At 48.4% G+C, this 15,986-nt stretch overlaps 1 protein-coding gene, 2 long non-coding RNA genes and 1 pseudogene across 3 annotated transcripts in view; 2 read left to right on the top strand and 2 right to left on the bottom strand.

The window, feature by feature from the left end:
• The window catches only part of LOC136645974 (cytochrome P450 2J2-like), a 249,571-nt gene that overhangs the window by 133,363 nt on the left and 100,222 nt on the right, over positions 1–15,986 (top strand). The gene's annotated exons all lie outside the window — the stretch shown is intronic.
• LOC136646476 (5S ribosomal RNA) lies at positions 4,055–4,174 on the bottom strand (annotated as a pseudogene).
• Positions 10,565–11,217, top strand: LOC136643639 (uncharacterized). Its single transcript, XR_010794036.1, has 3 exons — positions 10,565–10,800; positions 10,910–11,017; positions 11,126–11,217. It is a non-coding gene; the product is annotated as an uncharacterized lncRNA (long non-coding RNA).
• LOC136643746 (uncharacterized) lies at positions 12,519–13,133 on the bottom strand. The gene is made up of 3 exons (XR_010794055.1): positions 12,927–13,133; positions 12,710–12,817; positions 12,519–12,601 (listed from the first exon to the last, which is right to left on the bottom strand). It is a non-coding gene; the product is annotated as an uncharacterized lncRNA (long non-coding RNA).

The raw sequence follows: 15,986 nt of genomic DNA, 5'->3' as shown, positions 1-15,986 counted from the left end.
TTGCTGCTGTATATATAGAATAGGAAGCCAAATGGGGAATTGTATTGGAGCTGATAGAATCTCTCTTCAACAGAGAGCTTAATAGCATAGACAGCATAGTAGAAACCTTTTTGAATTTCAAGCTTGGACTTTGCAGTGCCTCTTCTGGGGCTACACACTCAAACTGGTTGTTCTCCTTTTCCTAATTTGTTCTGTCTCATAGTTTGGTTGTATGTCTGGCTCATTTGCAATCTCAGGTCCTGATCCTAACGGGCACACGCCGGTGCTCTGGCTCCACTTCTGTTGGTGGTTGTCATAAAAGTGCTGTAAAGCACTTTCCCACCAGCTGGAGACACCCAGCACTGGTGGAAGGCCATCGCCAGTTGATGCTGAGTCTCAGTGCCCGAAGGATGCTTTGGTGGACCACTGGGGGGTGAATGGTGAACCTAAAAGGTTCATGTCATCAAAGATCTCTATCAAAGCATCATAGATATTACCAGGATGCTATCTCTGTGCTTTCAATACATCGATCCAGATCACCAATCTTGTTCCATTGAGGCCCAACCCTTTCCAACTTTCCAGCAATTCAGCCTTGAGGATGCCTATGTGACAGCCCCCACTGCCCCAGGATGCAGCACACACCCCACTAACACAGTTGCATCAGTGCTGGAAAGTTGGATAGGATTGGGTCTCAATGGCTTAACAGTATTAGCCCTACGTACGAAGAAAACACAGGATGTGGACTCACTTCCCTGCATTACAATCTCTGCGCATGAACTGGAGGTTGTCCATGACTTTGTGTACCTTGGCTCAATGATCTCCGACACTCTTTCTCTCAATAGTGAGCTAAACAAACGCATCGGTAAAGCAGCTACCACGTTTTCCAGACTCACAAAGAGAGTCTGGTCCAACAAGAAGCTGACAGAACATACCAAGATCCAGGTCTACAGAGCTTGCGTCCTGAGTACACCTCTATACTGCAGCGAGTCATGGACTCTTCGCTCACAACAGGAGAGGAAACTGAACGCTTTGCACATGCGCTGCCTCCGACGCATCCTCGGCATCACCTGGCAGGACAAAGTTCCAAACAACACAGTCCTGGAAAAAGCTGGAATCCCTAGCATGTATGCACTGCTGAAACAGAGACGCCTGCGTTGGCTCGGTCATGTCATGAGAGTGGATGATGGCTGGATCCCAAAGGATCTCCTCTATGGAGAACTCATGCAGGGAAAGTGCCCTACAGGTAGACCACAGCTGCGATACAAAGACATCTGCAGGAGGGATCTGAAGGCCTTAGGAGTGGACCTCAACAGGTGGGAAACCCTGGCCTCTGAGCGGCCTGCTTGGAGGCAGGCTGTGCAGCATGGCCTTTCCCAGTTTTCCCAGCACTGTTTTCCCAGTGAAGCGACACTTGGCCAACAGACCGAGGCAAAGAGGCAAAGTAGGAAGGCGCATAGCCATGGAGTCAGACCAGGGACAGACTGCACTTGCTCCCAGTGTGGAAGGGATTGTCACTCCCGAATCGGCCTTTTCAGCCACACTAGACGCTGTCCCAGAACCACAATTCAGAGCGTGATACCATAGTCTTTCGAGACTGAAGGTTGCCAACAGTGACGATGACATACACAAGTATAATACATACTAGAACAAACACATTCCTAGATTAGCCAATTATGATGTCAGATAAGATCTATTGTATACTTTATTATAAGTAGTGAACTATATAAGGAGTCAGTAAAAGAAAACAGGGAGTAGTAGCAATACCTCTGATGAAACGAGAAGCTGCTTCAGAAAGAGCATTCAGCCTGTCCAGCTGTGCAGATACAGGAAGACAGAGAGAGAGAGAGAAGAGCCATGGCAATCTGGTGGGAATTGGTATTGTTGATCATTCCGATTCCGTGGCTGATTCTGCACTTCCTGAAACAACTCTGGGAATCCAGACTGTACCCTCCGGGCCCTCCTAGACTTCCCTTCACTGGAAATCTGTGGTGGTTTGGGTTCAAGTTTTCTGCTGATACTTTGGCAAAGGTATGTCTCAGTTGAGTAAGAGAAAGAGGGGAGAGTCCTGGTAAAGCATAAGAACAGGTGGTTTCCCTGCCACTTACGTTCTGTGAGTGGTCATCTATGGGCACCATATGGTCTGAGTGCACATGAGAGAGGCAGCTTTGCTGAAGCCAGGCTGACCTAGGTCTGCTCAGGATTGGACCTGGGAATTCCATGTATGCTGAGTTCCATGGTTGAAGACAGGTGCAAGATAAAGGTAATAACTAAAAATGTGCATTCTGCACCTGAGCAGAGCACACTTTGGGAACATTCAAGTGCAGAATGTTCACCCCTTGTCTATTCAAGGGATCACTCTCTTTATGAAGAACTCTGATAAGCCTTCCAGAAGAAGCGGTGTCCCTTCACAGAAACATCAAAATGCAAATTCAAACATGGATCTGGTACTTTGCACTGAAGGGGAAGGTGGAGATCTGTGGACAAGGGAGCCAATGTCGGTTTTTTGTCACTGACAGATCATTAGCAAGTGAAGGTGAGACAACTGGGGCTCAGGGGCTCTGCAACAGTGCAGAGAACAAGTTTGGATGGGCTTCTAGGCTGCCCTCAAGTGCTTCTAAGTGACACGGCTGTTTGGTCAAAACCTGCGTTGACCTCTGCATCTCTCCCTGTTTAACTAGAGCCACCCAAGGGGCACAGAGAGGCCTGATCCAAAGGATTGCTAAAGCCGTTGTGATACTGCTTGTTTCCATAGTCAGTCCTGGATGCCATAGTTTTGCATGCAAAGCATGTGATCTACCACTGAGCGATGTCCAGCACTTCTTCTGGAGAAGAATACGGAGGTTTTAGCGATTCACTGCTTTGTGTTGGAGTGATTACAGATTTGAAAAAGTGGCTTCTTTGTTTTGGAGGCCATTCAAATCCAGGAGTGGACGAATTTAGGGTGCTTGTAGTGCCTTCTGCCACCACCAGCATCTCATTCTCTTAGCTGTGGAGTTCTACTTTGATCAGCCCAGCTTAGACCCTTTTCCTTCTGTTCTCCTCATTGCTACAGCTCTTGGGTTCTCTGTTTCCATGAAATTCAGAACTGGGGTTTGGTTCACTTCCAGCAGGATTGCTGAACAGTGCAGTCCCATTTTGAAGTGCTGGATGAAATGTTTTTGAGAAAGCTCCATGTGTGTTTGACCTTTGACAAAGGCCCTATCCCTGGGCAGGAAATAGGGATGTTGCCTTCTCAGGTTTGCCCTGACGCACATCATGCATGTTGTAAAATGTTCAACTTTTCCGGAAGCCAAGTTCTAATACGCATGTCAGGTGTATTTTCTCCCATGTGAATCTGCCTGGTTACAGAGGTGTTCTTGAGATGCCTTTTCCTGTCTGCCTGCTGAGGTGGGAAGCGGCAACCAGGGGACAGGAACAGGGTCTTCTCAGTTGTCGCGTTCGGAACTTGGAACGCTTTTCTGGCAGCCATGAGGTGATTTTGTCACTGCAAAACTGAAACAGTTTCGACTTAATGCAGGGACTGAAAGAGGAGTGTGCTGAGGCCAGCACACAATGGTGGGCACCCAGGAGGGTAGCTGTAGCATTATTGACCTGGCAGATGCTGCATTCTGGCCAAATCAGAGCAGGGTCAGGGTGGGGCAAGAGAGGAGGAGGGTGCCAACAATGCCGACAAGGACAGGCAGCACCAGGTGTTCTTGACAAAGTGCATTATGTCCCCTACCTAGTTGTTGTCCTGTGATGAAATTAAATCCTTTTCATGCTAACTCCCAAGTCCTAAATAGGTCTGGGCTACTAGAGTACAGGTTGAACCTACTAGTCTTCCTTCCTTCCTTAAAAATCCGCAGTTTCAAATCCGCAGTAAGTCTTTGCAGGGGTGGGGGAGGAAGCAGCAGGGGAAGGCAGCGATGCAATCCCCAGGATCGCATCACTCAGGGGGCTGCAGGGACTGGGACACACTCACCAGTCCCTGCAGCAGCCGTCCCTGTGTATGGGGAGCGCCTGCAGGGTGCCTGAGGTCAGGGAAAGGGATAGTGGCTTTGGTTGGCAACCTTCAGTCTCAAAAGACTATGGTATAAGCCTACAGCACCAGGTATTCCCAGGAGGTCTCCCATCCAAGTACTAACCAGGCCTGACCCTGCTTAGCTTCCGAGATCAGACAAGATCAGGCATGTGCAGGGCGACAGTGAGTGGAGCCTCCGCAAAAGCAGAAGCGGAGCACAATCACCCCACTCTCCCTTTCCCTGACCTGGGGAGCCCTGCAGGCGCTTGCACAGAGCTGCCCTCACACAGGGAAGGCTGCTGCAGGGACTGGAGGGTGCACCCCAGTCCCTGCAGCCCCGTCAGAAGGGAAAGCGGAGCAATCGTGCTCTGCTTCCAGTTTTGCGGAGTGGGGCGCGATCACTCCGCTTTCACTTTTCCTGACCTGGGGAGCCCTGCCGAAGATTGTGCAGGGCTCCCTGCACCCCTGGGAGGCTACAGGAGGCTTGGGCAAGTGCACCCAAGCCCCTGCAGGCCTCCTGAGCGGTGCGATCCTGTGGATTGCGCCGCTGCCTTCCTCCTGTCTCCTGGCTGCCCCCACCCCTTAAGGGGGCAGAGGTCAGGACCCACAGGCTGGGGCGTTGTGACACCTCAGTTTGAATACCACTGGCCTAATGATTGATTTGTTTGCCTGCTGATCACCAAAGAGCTGAATCTGTGAAGGGCCTCTGGGAGTGATTGGCTGCACTGTTCTGATCTTTGGGAGGGCAAGGTAGGGTCAGTAGACAGGGCAGGGTAAATGAAGGGAGCCAATAAGAGAAGAGGAACATCCTAAGAATTGGAGAAGTGTTGGGTGTGGTGATCTACCATTGCCCCGCACCCACTGGTTCTTTTGCTGTACCTTTTGATAGAATAAAGATATTTCAATGCAGTTTTTTCATTGCATTCTGCATGAAATTACACATTGATTGATACATAACATGATGTTATTATTTTTACAAAATGTGATTTTGGTCACTAGTGGTGACCAGTGGCAGCACCAGGAGTTCTTGACAAAGAGGATTACGTCCCATATCTGGTTGTTGTCCTGTGATGAAATAGAATTCTTTTCACGGCAACTCCCAAGTCCTTGATAGGACTGGGCTACTGCAGTGGCATCACTGGGGTTCGCATCACCCGGTGCGGGAGGCCAGTGCGTCACCCCTATGCTGTAGGCAGGGCAACACCCCAGGTGGTGGGTGTGGTGATCTAGGCAGGGACTGAAAGAGGAGTGTGCTGAGGCCAGCACACAATGGTGGGCACCCAGGAGGGTAGCTGTAGCATTACTGACCTGGCAGATGCTGCATTCTGACCAAATCAGAGCAGGATCAGGATGGGGCAAGAGAGGAGGAGGAGTGTGCCAACAATGCCGACAAGGACAGGCAGCACCAGGAGTTCTTGACAAAGAGGATTACGTCCCCTACCTGGTTGTTGTCCTGTGATGAAATTAAATCCTTTTCATGCTAACTCCCAAGTCCTAAATAGGTCTGGGCTACTAGAGTACAGGTTGAACCTACTAGTCATTCTTTCTTCCTTATTTTTATACCTCCCTTTCTCCAAGCACCTCATGCTTCTGTACATGGTTCCTTCCCTCTTACCCCTGTCAGGTAGATGAGGCTGAGAGAGAGTGACTGGCCCAAGGTCACCCAGGAAGCTTCATGGCTGAGTAGGGATTTGAACCCGGATCTTCCGGGTCTCCAACCAGAACCACCATATTACCTGGCTTTGCAAATACTGTGAGAAAATAATTAAATGTATGTCTGTCTGTGCTGCAAAAGGACAGAGGGGAGGGTGCCTTCCCAGGAACTTCACGGTTACTGCACCCATGATGGAAGGGCCCCTGCACAAAACACTTGCAACACAGAAGTGGGAGTGTGACTGCACCCATGATCACTCAAAGCACCCTGGTTTTCTCTTTCATGGTCTCTGTGACCAGTGAAAAGTTATGTTAGGAGAACAGCCTCTGAAAAGTAGCACCAGTTCTACCCAAGCTGCATTAGTTCTTGGTGTACATCAGTAGCAAAGTGTTTCACGAGCATGACAGGAGTTGACTGTGCTGCAGCCTTTCATAGGTCTATAACAGAAATGCAGAGGAAGGACAGAGGAAACACCCCCCCCCCCCAACAGAGGACCCTGACACTCCTGGAGTGTGCCTGCTTGGTGTGTTCATATGGCAGGGCTTAACTATGGACCATAAACAACAAGTGTGTCTCTGGAGAGGACATATAAGGTCACTTTTTAGCATGAAAGTACTGAACAAAGAGATTATTTGACTCACAGAGTGCCACAACGTGCTCAAGATAAAATATAAGTGCCCTTCACACTATTGAGGGTTTCACCTGGAAACACTGCGCTGGAACAGGCAAGCTAGGAGGCTTATCCAGCACAGGATAGGCAAGGGGAAACTTTTCCCCTTACCTCTGGGCAAGGCGCCCTTGCCCCTATGGGTCTCCTCAGACTTGAGCCACCTCTTGAGGTGGCACAAGTTCAAGGAGAGCAGAGCGGCTTGCAGTAGCTTCGAACTCCCTGGGAATGGGGGTTGGGATCCAGCATAACTGCCAGATCCCAGCCCCACTTCCCGCTTCCCGCCCACCCGCCTCTGGGGCCACCCACCGGCCACCCTCCTCCCGCCCAGGAACACTCCCTCCTGCCTCCTCCCCACCCTCTCCCCGCCTACCTCAGAACATTGCGTCGGCCCAGCTGGGCCGACTCGAGGCTCAGTGCCTCTGTGGGCATGGAGGATTGTTCCAGCCTCCACAGGCCAGCGTGCCTCTGTGCACCGGCCTAGCCGACTCCTGAGGTCAGGATTGTGCTGCACGTTAAACAAATGAGCTCATTAAAATAATCCAGGTCTGATTACAGAACCAGGGGGGAGGAGGAGACATGAAGGGGTGGATCCAGTGGCAGTACATGCCATATCTTAGCTCCTCTTTTTTATACCTACCTGCCCCTTTTCTCACCTCGGACATAGGCTACCAAAATAGGTGGCATATGTCCAAGGAGAACCATTGGAGATTGGGCAGCTTACCAAGAGGTAAGTACAAAATAATTTTACTTACTCCAGTAGGCTATCCGACCCCTCCCCCCCTCATAGTATGGGCCTTGGCATACCAGGGGCGAAGAGTGACAGCAGCAGGCTCTCCCTGCCTCAGGGGCTGGCCAGGCACAGGGTTGGGCCTTTGATTGCAGGGGGGATCAGGTGTTGGTTGAGCGCCAGCCTGGCCAGGCTGAGCCCTGAATACTCAGAACATGTGGCAATGAAGGAGCAGATGGTGTACACCACACAGGAGCCAGCTTAGGACTCTCCCCCAGGGCTGCAGTACCCTAGCGCAGGAATGGTTTGCCGTTGGCATGGAACCCTGGCCATCAGGCCCCTTCCACCCCCGCCCAGTGACTGTGTTCATGTCCTGGAGGGAGGAGGTGAGGACTGCCCTGGGCTGAGCAGCAATGTGGCCAAGTCTTATTCACCTATTAAAAGGGGTATACTCTGCCCTTCCAGTGATAACAGGATGCCTAAGGTAGCTTAGTTGCAATGTTCATTAAATACAATGGGGTAAAGATAGTGCGGTGTATTGCAACTGCGGAAGATATTACCGAGGAGATAGGGTGTGGTGTCCACAGTGCCCCTTGCTCTGAGTAAATGCAGGATTAAAGCCCAGGTGGTAGCTGGAGGTGTGCTGCACAGCTGCAGCCACTAGAGCATAAGGAGATCCCTCAGGTATATAGGGAGCACCTGAGGCAGAAAGGTTTTGGTGGGTTTTGAGGGAGTGCAGGTTGGAGGTAGGAGAGGAGACTGACTGACTTGGTTTATGGAATTGGGAATCAGACTGTGGATGGTGACTGGACTTTGGCTTTGGACTTTGATTTGGATACCCTGATGGATTGGACTTACCTACCTGGAACTTGACTTTGGACTGTAACTTGGCTTATTGGCAACTCTGATTGATTTGACTGGTTTACAAGGCCCAGTGGATTGGGATTTGGCAAAACATGTGGCAATAAAAAGGTATAGGAGAAAAGCCAGGACACCATGTCATAAAAATAGAACAAATGCAGCAGCAGCAGCAGCAACAAACCTTACAAAATCCCTGAGAAGGAGCCAGCAAAGATTCCTTGGGGCTTCAGATTACAGACATTAAAAAACCCGGAACACAATGCGTCAGATACAGCAGCAGTTGTGAAAGAAAAACATCAGGTTCAGATCATCAATATTGCAGTCTCAGGAGACGGCAGAACGGAGAGCACAAAATAGCACGACCTGTGAGTAGAACGTGGGCATCTCTGGGAGAAGAAGGTCCAGACCGTGCCATTGGAGCAGTGCCTAGAAGTCTGGTGAAACACCTCTGCGCTCTGGGCCTTGAGCAGATTCCACCAGCTTGGCTCCAGAAAACAGCGTTGCTTGGCACAACTCTCCCAACACTCAACTTTCGTGGAAGTCCCCTGGTTCTGGTGTTATGCGAGAGGAGTAGTAGGAAGTACATACCTTATGTCAAAACTATCTTTGACAGCTGGTCCCGCCCCTTTTTACTGGAAATCCCGCCCCCTAAGGGGGTTCAAGTGACCCCTCAAACAACTCCCCCCACTGCCCCCCACCACTGGGGAGGGTTTTTGGGGCACCCCGACATTTGGTTTGGCGGGAAAAGGAACCCGCCAATAAAGTGTGGGAAAGGGGTTCATGTGACCACTCAAACAACTCGCCCCGTTCCCCTCGACCGCTAGGGAAGGGTTTTGTAGCACCCCGACATTTGGTTTGGCGGGAAAAGGAGCCCGCCCATAAAGTGTGGAAAGGGGTTCATGTGAGCACTCAAACAACTCGCCCCGTTCCCCTCGACCGCTAGGGAAGGGTTTTGTAGCACCCCGACATTTGGTTTGGCGGGAAAAAGAACCCGCCAATAAAGTGTGGGAAAGGGGTTCATGTGACCACTCAAACAACTCGCCCCGTTCCCCTCGACCGCTAGGGAAGGGTTTTGTAGCACCCCGACATTTGGTTTGGCGGGAAAAGGAACCCACCAATAAAGTGTGGGAAAGGGGTTCATGTGACCACTCAAACAACTTGCCCCATCGTCGCCGACCAATAGGCGCAGGTTTCATAGCTCTCAGACCACCGTGTGGAGCCAATGGGAAAAAAGGGGGAGTGGGAACAGGTCCGGACATGTCCTTGTATTTAAGGCACAGGTCCTTTGGGGGGGGGAGGGAGAAACCCGTTCAGCCTTTTGCTGTTGCTGCTGTTTCTGCCATGGCCTCCCCTCTGAAAAGCTCACCCGCTGCGCCTTCTGAGACCGAGACTCCCCAGTTGGAGTGCGAATCCCCTGCCGGGGAGGAGAGTGAAAATCACACTATGGTGGTGGTCAAGATGGAGAGCCCCGAAGAAGAGAAGGAGAACGTGCCGCCCTGGGAGACCCTGGACATCCCTGAATCGCCTAACACTAGAGCGGCTAGATCAGTGTTTGAGAATCTTCCCTACCGGGCTTCCGGCTCTGAGCGATTGATGGATTCTCCTCCGAGGAAGAAAAGCCGCTGCTGTGAAATCGATGTCAATGGTGAATTTCGTAGGCCGATACCTATGGAGCTTCTTTTTAAGTTGGCTTGGGATGAAGAGACTGTGCGTTTTCCACCAATTGGCTGTGACTGCGGGTTTGTGTTTTACCACTCGGTGTCCGAGTATCCTAAGGCTGCAGCAATTAAGATTGCGCAGGTAACATTTTTATATTTATGGTTGATCGTCATTGCATCTGTATTAATGGACTAGAAATTAAGATTGTTTTTTTGTTTTTTTTAAAAAAAGGAGAAAGAATGTCCCGGATCTCCAAATACCTGGAAGGATCCACGAAATCAAGAAGAAAATGACTGTACAAGTTTCCGTGAAATTTTAGGCCTTCAGAAGACCCGGGTGGAGCATTTCACCCCTAATTGCCGCTCAGGCGCTATGAAATCATTGATCAGAGCCGCATTGTATGTGATTCTTAAGCATTGCTATAAGGGGTATTTACTTGACTGCTGCATAGGATGTAAAATTAAATCCAAGAAAGAGGAAGCCCACCGTTGCAGACAATGGAGTAATTTTGATAGAATAGGATTCTTTGAAGTTGTGTGTCAAAGAATCTACCTGAAGGAAATTCTGAACACTGTGATTAATATAGCTTACAGTTTTCGGTTTTTGCATCTTACTGCCACAACCGTTGATTATATTTTAAGCCTGTTTGCTAGCATGAATATCTTTCCTGACCCGTTGTCTTGGCTTAATACATTGGTGAATGGGGAGGATTACACTTACCTTGACTATGTTTATATTGTGGTTTCTAAAAAAAAGTATCAAAAGTTTCTTGCAAGAGGGCACTGCTGTCTAAGTGTTCATGACAAGTGAAGGAGATGCAAGAAAACCTTTGTATGATTTTTAAAAAATAAAATAAAATGGAAGACCCACAATGTATGTTTTTTTGAGGGGGAGGAGGGTGGAATGAACCAATAGGAATAGGGTTTCAGGAACATGTCTGGGCATGCCCTGGCATGCCCCTGTATTTAAGGCCCTGGCCCGAGTGTAAAAAAAATAAAAAAATAAAAATGGAGACTATAGACGGGCAGTGCTTGGGTACAACTATCAATTTTTATAATGCTGTGGATCCGCGTAGTAATTCACTTGAATGGGGTACACACATGGATGATTTAATTGGAAAGGCCCCCTTGGAGAGTGAAGAACCAGAGCCCTGTATTGGACCTCCAGAGGGGGTTTTATACAGGGGTAGTTCTCTGCCTGACAGCCAGGAAAGTGAAGTGGATTCAGCACCCTATTGGACACAGTCCACGGTAAGCAAAAAAATAAAAAGTGCTGTTTTTTGGGGGGGAGGGTTTTCGATATCGGGTACATGGGGTGGAGTGGTAATATTTTGCATTTTTCTTTTTTTAAAAAAATCAGATGCGGGAACTAGATGTTGCGCCACTAGATTGGTCGGCTGATGGGGATACCAGTGAAGATATCTGGAAAGTCCCGAAGAAGACACCGCAATGGTGTCCGTGCATGTCTGTATGTAAAATTTTACGGGGGGGGGGGGGTCTGAAATATAACTAGACACCTTGATCACTGAGGGGGGGAAAAAAATGTGTGAGACATGATTTTGTTTGTCTTGTCTAGGAAATTGAAGAGGATTTTGGGCGCATGACTCTCAGTGAGCCGTTAGGCTGTTCGTGCCTCCCTAAAAACCCGGAGGAGGAATGAAAATAACTGTGAAGAAGAAAATAAAACAGAATTACGTTATCTGATTGTGCGCGTTTTTGTGCTAACTGGAGCCATGGAAAAGCATGAGGAAATTTTAAAAAATATATATTATACACCTGGGGCAGTCGGGAGCTTTGGAGGGGTAAACACGCTCTTTCGAGAGGCCAAAAAGCAAAGTAAATCTCTGACTCAAAAACATGTTCAGGACTGGCTTGCAGAGCAAGATGCTTACACACTGCACAAACAGCACCGAGTACGATTTAAGAGAAACAAAACGGTTGTTTCAGGAATGGATGCGCAGTGGCAGGCTGATTTAGTGGATATGCAACAGTTTTCTAAGTACAACGCGGGACACAAGTACATTTTAACAGTGGTGGATATACTTTCCAAATACGCATGGGCCAGAAGCTTGAAAGACAAATCAGGCAGGCAGGTGGCAACCGCTTTTCAACACATCTTTAAGCAGGGGAGAATACCTCGCAAATTGCAGACTGATTCTGGTAAAGAATTTCTAAACCGTACTGTGAGAGAACTATTTAAAAAACACGGCGTACATCACTTTGTTACAGGGAATGAGGTCGAACCCTGATCGTTCTGTGCACTGTGTGGTTATAACTGCTTATAAGTTGCGGTAGCACTTCCTTGTATCTAAAAGTGTTGTTAGCTGTGAAAAATCTCCACATTCTCGATTTTAGCGTTTTATTAAAACGTTCCACGATCGCAGCTTTGACCTCATTCCCTGTAACAAAGTGATGTACGCCGTGTTTTTTTAATAGTTCTCTCACAGTACGGTTTAGAAATTCTTTACCAGAATCAGTCTGCAATTTGCGAGGTATTCTCCCCTGCTTAAAGATGTGTTGAAAAGCGGTTGCCACCTGCCTGCCTGATTTGTCTTTCAAGCTTCTGGCCCATGCGTATTTGGAAAGTATATCCACCACTGTTAAAATGTACTTGTGTCCCGCGTTGTACTTAGAAAACTGTTGCATATCCACTAAATCAGCCTGCCACTGCGCATCCATTCCTGAAACAACCGTTTTGTTTCTCTTAAATCGTACTCGGTGCTGTTTGTGCAGTGTGTAAGCATCTTGCTCTGCAAGCCAGTCCTGAACATGTTTTTGAGTCAGAGATTTACTTTGCTTTTTGGCCTCTCGAAAGAGCGTGTTTACCCCTCCAAAGCTCCCGACTGCCCCAGGTGTATAATATATATTTTTTAAAATTTCCTCATGCTTTTCCATGGCACCAGTTAGCACAAAAACGCGCACAATCAGATAACGTAATTCTGTTTTATTTTCTTCTTCACAGTTATTTTCATTCCTCCTCCGGGTTTTTAGGGAGGCACGAACAGCCTAACGGCTCACTGAGAGTCATGCGCCCAAAATCCTCTTCAATTTCCTAGACAAGACAAACAAAATCATGTCTCACACATTTTTTTCCCCCCCTCAGTGATCAAGGTGTCTAGTTATATTTCAGACCCCCCCCCCCCCGTAAAATTTTACATACAGACATGCACGGACACCATTGCGGTGTCTTCTTCGGGACTTTCCAGATATCTTCACTGGTATCCCCATCAGCCGACCAATCTAGTGGCGCAACATCTAGTTCCCGCATCTGATTTTTTTAAAAAAAGAAAAATGCAAAATATTACCACTCCACCCCATGTACCCGATATCGAAAACCCTCCCCCCCAAAAAACAGCACTTTTTATTTTTTTGCTTACCGTGGACTGTGTCCAATAGGGTGCTGAATCCACTTCATTTTCCTGGCTGTCAGGCAGAGAACTACCCCTGTATAAAACCCCCTCTGGAGGTCCAATACAGGGCTCTGGTTCTTCACTCTCCAAGGGGGCCTTTCCAATTAAATCATCCATGTGTGTACCCCATTCAAGTGAATTACTATGCGGATCCACAGCATTATAAAAATTGATAGTTGTACCCAAGCACTGCCCGTCTATAGTCTCCATTTTTATTTTTTTATTTTTTTTACACTCGGGCCAGGGCCTTAAATACAGGGGCATGCCAGGGCATGCCCAGACATGTTCCTGAAACCCTATTCCTATTGGTTCATTCCACCCTCCTCCCCCTCAAAAAAACATACATTGTGGGTCTTCCATTTTATTTTATTTTTTAAAAATCATACAAAGGTTTTCTTGCATCTCCTTCACTTGTCATGAACACTTAGACAGCAGTGCCCTCTTGCAAGAAACTTTTGATACTTTTTTTTAGAAACCACAATATAAACATAGTCAAGGTAAGTGTAATCCTCCCCATTCACCAATGTATTAAGCCAAGACAACGGGTCAGGAAAGATATTCATGCTAGCAAACAGGCTTAAAATATAATCAACGGTTGTGGCAGTAAGATGCAAAAACCGAAAACTGTAAGCTATATTAATCACAGTGTTCAGAATTTCCTTCAGGTAGATTCTTTGACACACAACTTCAAAGAATCCTATTCTATCAAAATTACTCCATTGTCTGCAACGGTGGGCTTCCTCTTTCTTGGATTTAATTTTACATCCTATGCAGCAGTCAAGTAAATACCCCTTATAGCAATGCTTAAGAATCACATACAATGCAGCTCTGATCAATGATTTCATAGCGCCTGAGCGGCAATTAGGGGTGAAATGCTCCACCCGGGTCTTCTGAAGGCCTAAAATTTCACGGAAACTTGTACAGTCATTTTCTTCTTGATTTCGTGGATCCTTCCAGGTATTTGGAGATCCGGAACATTCTTTCTCCTTTTTTTAAAAAAAACAAAAAAACAATCTTAATTTCTAGTCCATTAATACAGATGCAATGACGATCAACCATAAATATAAAAATGTTACCTGCGCAATCTTAATTGCTGCAGCCTTAGGATACTCGGACACCGAGTGGTAAAACACAAACCCGCAGTCACAGCCAATTGGTGGAAAACGCACAGTCTCTTCATCCCAAGCCAACTTAAAAAGAAGCTCCATAGGTATCGGCCTACGAAATTCACCATTGACATCGATTTCACAGCAGCGGCTTTTCTTCCTCGGAGGAGAATCCATCAATCGCTCAGAGCCGGAAGCCCGGTAGGGAAGATTCTCAAACACTGATCTAGCCGCTCTAGTGTTAGGCGATTCAGGGATGTCCAGGGTCTCCCAGGGCGGCACGTTCTCCTTCTCTTCTTCGGGGCTCTCCATCTTGACCACCACCATAGTGTGATTTTCACTCTCCTCCCCGGCAGGGGATTCGCACTCCAACTGGGGAGTCTCGGTCTCAGAAGGCGCAGCGGGTGAGCTTTACAGAGGGGAGGCCATGGCAGAAACAGCAGCAACAGCAAAAGGCTGAACGGGTTTCTCCCTCCCCCCCCCCAAAGGACCTGTGCCTTAAATACAAGGACATGTCCGGACCTGTTCCCACTCCCCCTTTTTTCCCATTGGCTCCACACGGTGGTCTGAGAGCTATGAAACCTGCGCCTATTGGTCGGCGACGATGGGGCAAGTTGTTTGAGTGGTCACATGAACCCCTTTCCCACACTTTATTGGTGGGTTCCTTTTCCCGCCAAACCAAATGTCGGGGTGCTACAAAACCCTTCCCTAGCGGTCGAGGGGAACGGGGCGAGTTGTTTGAGTGGTCACATGAACCCCTTTCCCACACTTTATTGGCGGGTTCCTTTTCCCGCCAAACCAAATGTCGGGGTGCTACAAAACCCTTCCCTAGCGGTCGAGGGGAACGGGGCGAGTTGTTTGAGTGGTCACATGAACCCCTTTCCCACACTTTATTGGTGGGTTCCTTTTCCCGCCAAACCAAATGTCGGGGTGCTACAAAACCCTTCCCTAGCGGTCGAGGGGAATGGGGCGAGTTGTTTGAGTGGTCACATGAACCCCTTTCCCACACTTTATTGGCAGGTTCCTTTTCCCGCCAAACCAAATGTCGGGGTGCTACAAAACCCTTCCCTAGCGGTCGAGGGGAACGGGGCGAGTTGTTTGAGTGGTCACATGAACCCCTTTCCCACACTTTATTGGCGGGCTCCTTTTCCCGCCAAACCAAATGTCGGGGTGCTACAAAACCCTTCCCTAGCGGTCGAGGGGAACGGGGCGAGTTGTTTGAGTGGTCACATGAACCCCTTTCCCACACTTTATTGGCGGGTTCCTTTTCCCGCCAAACCAAATGTCGGGGTGCCCCAAAAACCCTCCCCAGTGGTGGGGGGCAGTGGGGGAGTTGTTTGAGGGGTCACTTGAACCCCCTTAGGGGGCGGGATTTCCAGTAAAAAGGGGCGGGACCAGCTGTCAAAGATAGTTTCGACATAAGGTATGTACTTCCTACTACTGAGAGGGAAAAGAGCATCTCTCTATCTGTCCATCCCCTGCATCATTTTGTATGTCTCAATCATGTCCCCCCTCAGACGCCTCTTTTCTAGACTGAAAAGCTCCAAACAGCTGCATTTGCAAATTTAATGAAACTAGTGTGGAATAAAACGCAGCTTTGAAGAAGCATGGAAATTAAAGTTTTTAACTCCACCAGATCAGAGCTCATTGCAGCCACACAGAGGGTCATGGAGGGGGCTACAAGTCTCCAGGACCCCCTGGGAGGCTGCAGGATACCCCCAGGTACGTGGGGATGTATGCCACCCAATGCCTGCAACAACTTAGAGCACTCCCAGTGGGATTTTGGGAACCACAGCTCTAAAGAAACATGATCAACAGACAGTTTTGCCACCCACTGTCTACGTAAATTAATGAAAGTTAGGTGGTGTCAGCATTGGAGAAATAAAGACGTCTGGCTCCAAGCAGATGAGAAACCACCTTA

Source organism: Tiliqua scincoides, chromosome 3, assembly GCF_035046505.1.
Source record: "Tiliqua scincoides isolate rTilSci1 chromosome 3, rTilSci1.hap2, whole genome shotgun sequence".
NCBI lineage: Eukaryota > Metazoa > Chordata > Lepidosauria > Squamata > Scincidae > Tiliqua > Tiliqua scincoides.
This window is presented reverse-complemented; position numbering and strand designations above follow the sequence as displayed.